The sequence below is a fragment of the Syngnathus acus genome, chromosome 6 (genome assembly GCF_901709675.1).
Source record: "Syngnathus acus chromosome 6, fSynAcu1.2, whole genome shotgun sequence".
Taxonomy (NCBI): domain Eukaryota; kingdom Metazoa; phylum Chordata; class Actinopteri; order Syngnathiformes; family Syngnathidae; genus Syngnathus; species Syngnathus acus.
This window is the reverse complement of record NC_051092.1, coordinates 161,270-166,949: the sequence shown is the minus strand read 5'-3', so window position 1 is coordinate 166,949 and position 5,680 is coordinate 161,270. Positions and strand designations below refer to the sequence as shown.

Sequence of the window (5,680 nt, the reverse complement as noted above, 5' to 3'; positions counted from 1 at the left end):
GGGGGGAGGGGCGAGAGGGGACACTCACAGCGAGCATTCCACCGCCCGGCCGGCGCCGAAGAAGCCAAATCCGAAGAGCCGAAGATGAAAAGGACGGCCTGACTATTTTGGATTCCGTGGCTGTTTTTCTCTCCTTGGAAAAAAACCACGTCAACTGCAAAAACATTCCCGATTTTGGGAACATTCAGCAACGATGCTGCTGTTTGCCATTGGCCCATCTTCACAGAACTATCCTAAAAGCGCCAGTGAGTGTCAATCAAACGCAATTATTACACGTCGGCTCGGCGTTTGAATTTGCCGGCCGGTCGATGGATGGATGGGTAGCGTCTGCCGAGCGGCCAGATGAACGCGCTTGGCAAAGGTCACGGCAGCCTGACATTTTCCAAAATAAGCATAATCGATGAGCCGTCTCTTCTATTTCATAACACTGCGCGTGGCGTGACGTCTCCGGGGGGACTCTCGCTTTCTCTCGCCCGTGGATGAAAAAGGCGCACTGCCCAAACATGACGTCGCGTAAATAAACGGCAAACATTTTGGGGGAACCTTTTTCGCCCGGCCCGACCCGACCCGACTCAGCGGCTCAAAGGCATTCTAGGCGTTCAATGTAAAAGGATGACGTCCCGAAGTGGAGGAGCAAGCTCAAGGGTTTGAAGAAGAATATTGGGTGTAATATTGTACAAATCTCACAAAGAAAATGTTTCAACGTAAGATGCAGTTGCCTCTCACAGTTCGGTCTCGGTACTACAACGAATCTGCTACACGCATATTAACTCAGTTGGGATTTGGAAAGGAATGGCTTCAACAAGAGTCAGTTCAGCACCGAGGACAGCGCCCGAGCTTGCAGGATGGGTGTAGACACGTTAGACGCGGTCTGACCCGTGGCCTCTCGCGGCAGGACGCGGCAAGCCGCTGGTCCTTTCCGCCACACAGCCCAATTTGGCTTCTCTCTCTCTCTCTCTCTCTCTCTCTCTGTCTCTCTCTCTCTCTCTCTCTCTTTTCTTTTTTTTTTTTTTCCCCCGGGGATGAATGCACGGGAGTGTCAGTGGGCCCATTAGTGTGTGTCGCGCGCACTCGGCGTTGGGTCGGGCCCGGCGGCGCCGTATTCATCAGGGCTTTTCAATATTCCGGCCGTCGCATGCAAATGGTGGCGGCTTCTCCCAGCGAGGTGGAGAGAAGACGAGATTGTTCGACTGAATTAGGGGCGGCAATTTGAGTTTGCATTCAATGGAATTGTATTTTGCAACCAATGGTTGATGTTTACGGTTTGGGTCTTTGGAAACGGGATCTTAACTCTGCTGCCGTTTTGCGGCTTGGCTCACGTGGCCTCCGCAATGTGACAGCCAAGCAAGCGCCGTTTTGGTGCTATTTGTAAGCTTCTTTGACATGGGTGTCAAAATGGCTGGTGTGCTAGTTTCCTCCGCTTTGCGCCGTTTTGGGTGAAAAGCTCCCGTGTTCCGTCACAAAGCTATGGCGACGCGGCACAAAGGCGTGTGCACGTCGTTTGAGATTTGGAACGCTGCCTGGGAGCGGCGCTCCCTATTGACTAATGAATGGCCTTTACCTTTATGGATGGACGCTTTGGATGGAGTCATTAGCGTGCGTGCGTGCGTGCGTGCGTGCGTGCGTGCGTGCGTGCGTGCGTGCGTGCGTGCGTGCGTGCGTGCGTGCGCCCCCAACAAGGTGGAACAATCCATCCGCCGTTTAGCTGCTGTTTGCAATCAATCAACAGAGCTTTGCTTTTGTTTGCACTGCAATAAGTGGCCGTTGATGACGGGCAATTGGGAGGACAGTCAGCCTCCTGAACGGGATCCAGAAAAAGAACAAGAATTTCCTAGCCATCGGAAAGCAGATGTTTCCCCTATTTCACGCAGGCGCCGATCCGTTGGAAGCCTCGACCGAGTGTGAACAACGCTGCCGCCGCCATAAATCCACCGCCGACTCCTTTAGGGTGAGCCTCGTAAAGCATGCAAAATTCACGGCCAGTGGCAGCAAATGGCTCGTAGATAAGGAGGCGTTAACAAATAGAGAAAGTTTGCCCACCATGGAGGCCGTCATCCAACCTTGTGACGTCACCAATCGTCTTTGGGACTCGCGGGCACCGGGCGGTCGTAACCCCATCCCCCGCCTCTAGTAATGAGTTATTGACCCCCTGCGGATGTGTGAAAAAGAGCAGGCCTCCTTGCTTCTTTTTTGCGTGTAGCAGATGCTGTTGCTGCGCGTGTGTACATTGGCCCGCTTCAAGGTTCACGTGTTCATGTTTTAGTGATGCGGTCTGAGGGGATTGATGCGTTGCTCCTCGTGCATGAAAGGATTTCACCAGGGGATGGATGGCGCGCTTCTCCCTCACCTCACCTTCGTCCGGCGAAATCCGTCTCTGTCTGTCGCCTCTCGTCGTATTCCCCTTTTAGCCACGGTCGAACTTGAATTTGTCATTGAACTACATGCGGCGGGAAAGGAGCCTTTGCCGCCTCTTGCGCTCTGGCTGGCAAATGATGGATGGATGGATGGATGGATGGATGGATGGATGGATGGATGCTCATGGGGTGCTTAAAGAAGTAGAGCGAGCTCCCGCCCGCGGGGATATCCAGCGCGTCGCTCTCAATGGACCGCTTGCGTCTTATTTGCCAAGTGTTAATTGTCAGCTTGCGCCCGGGAGCAGCAAGTTGGGCTAGTCTTGGCTGGCGGTTGCCTGGCAACAGCTCCCAGCCAATACTTGACCCTCCGCTGTACAAAATCAAACAGGACCATCAGATCTCTGATCCAAGGCCATTGGCTGCTGAGCCTTTAGCTCGTCGCTAAGCTAAGAGAAGCAGCCGCCAACCGCCGTGGCGTATCGATCTTCCGGCGTATTTGTCCAAAGTGCGAGCCGTTCCGTTCCTGCGGCTCGGCGCGGAATGCCAAAGCGCGTCAGCGACTCGCTTGTGCAAAGCTTTGAAGACCATCTTTGCACCTAAGAGCCTTAAGCAAAGATAAGCAAGCGTGTATTGCAAATGAAGGAAAGAGCCGGCAGGTATTAGGCGATAACCTGCCGCCTATCGGAGGTGGCCCGTGCCAGCTTTGCTGAGATTCTGCAGGGGGTGGAGCCTCCTCTCACTTTTTGGCTCTTTTTAAAGCCAACTCTGTCACGTTGGCTTTTATCTGATGCCCTCGTGAGCCCGTATCTTCATGACGTACACGTGATACGCTTCCGCTCCTTCAAAAGGCAGAAAATCATTTTACGGCTTAGCAGACTGAACAATTCTTCTTGAAGATTCTTTCCACCTTGTTTCCTTGGGAGATTCTGCTTGGCTTCATGCTCACAAAAGCAACGGTTACCGTTGCGCTTTCACAACTTTGTTGAATGCAAATATTCCGTATTCCTGCTCTGTCCTGCCCTACCACACAAAGCGGCGTGTTTTATTCAGTGCGGAATTGCCACAGGGCGCCCGCCATGGCGCCTTTGGAGAACGGCTCGGGGGCGACCCGAGGCGAAGCGCCTTTTTACGGCAGCGCGGTGAAATGTCCTCAGTCGGTTCACGCGCCGCCATTTTCCATTGCCGCGCACCTTCGAGCCTCACCTTCTCTTTGTGTATTCCCAGGAGCGGCAGAAGAACAACTGATGAAGGCGAGCGAGTGAGGCGCAAGACTGCACAAGGTGTGTGAGTGTGTGTGTGTGTGTGTTTGTTTGTTTGTGTGGGTGTGTGTCCGTTTCCCGCAGGCTGTAAGAAAAAACCTGCGACTGGATTGAAGCAGTATGAGGTCTGCTTTATGGCCTGTGACCATCCAATCAAAGCTCTAATTAGGAAAAAAAGGGAGAAAAAGAAGGCTGGCTGTGCGTGCGAGTGCCCCCGCCAATCTTTGCCGTGGTAAGGGGACGCCTTCTCCTCGCTTGCGGCCATTTTGGGAGCAATGCGGCGGGCTGATGCCCGCACAATGGCCGGCCGCTGTTGATTTTGACCCTAGCGAAGGAGCGGAAAGGCTTTTGCTGGCTGCTTTGCTGGCTGCTTTGCTGGCTGCTTTGCTGGCTGCTTTGCTGGCTGCTTTGCTGGTTGCTTTGCTGGCTGCTTTGCTGGCTGCTTTGCTGGCTGCTTTGCTGGCTGCTTTGCTGGCTGCTTTGCTGGCTGCTTTGCTGACCCTAACCCTTCCCTCCGACAACATGACGGGATTTGACTAAGGGGATTAGGACGTGACGGCCGCTAATGAGGCGCAGCTGGGACCGGATGACAGCCAACGAGGAGGTCGCAACATGCCTCGCTCGCTCGCTCGCACTTGTTTTTGTTTCCTCCGGCTTTGGCCGCGCTGCCGTTGAGCCAGGCGTCATCTGGGTGACGCCAATTCAGTTTTCAATTTTTGTTTAATAGCTCCGAATATGAGAGGCCTCCGCATTTAAGGCAAGGCGCAGCTGCGCTTGTTTTGGGCTTATTGTTGTTGTTTTTTTGCTTTCCAAGATTGCAAGTCATTTATCAAGGTCTCACCCGCGGGTGAATTTTTTATTTTTACATGCTTTGGTCCACATCAAGACAAGCGCGAGTAGGTTCCGGCGCGGCACAAAGAAATGACGGCCTCCTCTCCGGAGTGTGACACTGACGAATGGCTAATGCGTTTTTTTAATCGGCCACGGCGGGGCGGCGCAGGCAGGCAGGATGTTTCATTCATCAAGCAACAGATAGCCATTTACACGGAAAAATGTCTGTCGGCAATCTTGTCTTTTAGACCTCCTGCCAAATCCCATAGTGAGACCACTCGTAACTTGATTGTCCGTGACCGGAGGACATCACTGACTGGGGCCGGCGCCGTCCTCCCTGTCCTCCCTCCCTGTCCCTCCTCCCTGTCCTCCGTGTGTCCAGTATGTGGATGGTTTGCTTTACGTCCAGCGCAAATAGCAAACGTGTCTCCAAAAGCAGACAATGTGCCCTGAGCGCCTTTTTATGTGGTCCCTGTCAGCAGGCGGGCTGCTGAAGTCCACAGTAATTGTCAACTCTTGAGAGAAGAGCAGAGAGGAGAGCATTGGCTGCACTCGTGGCCGGAGAGAAATAACATCGGCCGCTCCTTTGAGGTGAACGTTTGCTCTTGTTGGAGCGAGCTCCAGGACCCATCCCGGAACCAAAATCTCTCCTCATTTCCTTTGGTTGGAAAATCAGCGTTGGACCTAAAATCGACCTGAGGGGAAGGAACGCCGCAATCCAATCTTTCATCTTCGTTGACAGTACCTGAGAGGCAAAATATTCCTTCAATGTTTTTTAACACAAGTTGCACAACATTTGACTTGATTGAACATCGATACGTGTCGAATGCGTACCGTGACAAACGTCCTCCTCTGCAAACGACGGCGAGTGCCAGCTTCGGAGAAACCGAGTGTCACGTCACGCCGCGCACCGTCAGCGCCCTCCGCTTCCTCCCAATAAGGCCGGCGGGCGGCCGCCTTTGCGGCATTTCCCCCGTTGTCGTTACCGGCGCAGCCACGCAGGCGACCGTGCGTCAACGTCTCCTGCATATTTCACGTCCTCGTGCGCACAATTAAATTCACACGACGATGCGGCACTAATGCGGTCTCCGCGTATGTGCCGATGCAAAATGAATGCCGATCCTGTTTCCGAGCGGCGCGTCGTTAAAGGAGAGCGTGTTTCGGCGAGGCGTGCGCGAGGGGTGAATCAATCCCGAGAATTGGCGTGTGTCCGTCCTTGCGAGTCAATGCACACCT

At 53.7% G+C, this 5,680-nt stretch overlaps 1 long non-coding RNA gene across 2 annotated transcripts in view; it reads left to right on the top strand.

Annotated features, from left to right (window-relative positions):
• LOC119124221 overlaps positions 1-5,680 on the top strand; it is a 51,950-nt gene that overhangs the window by 12,615 nt on the left and 33,655 nt on the right. For both annotated transcript variants that reach the window (XR_005098217.1, XR_005098218.1), the window contains exon 2: positions 3,579-3,634. This is a non-coding gene — a long non-coding RNA (uncharacterized LOC119124221). The remainder of the gene's footprint in view (positions 1-3,578; positions 3,635-5,680) is intronic.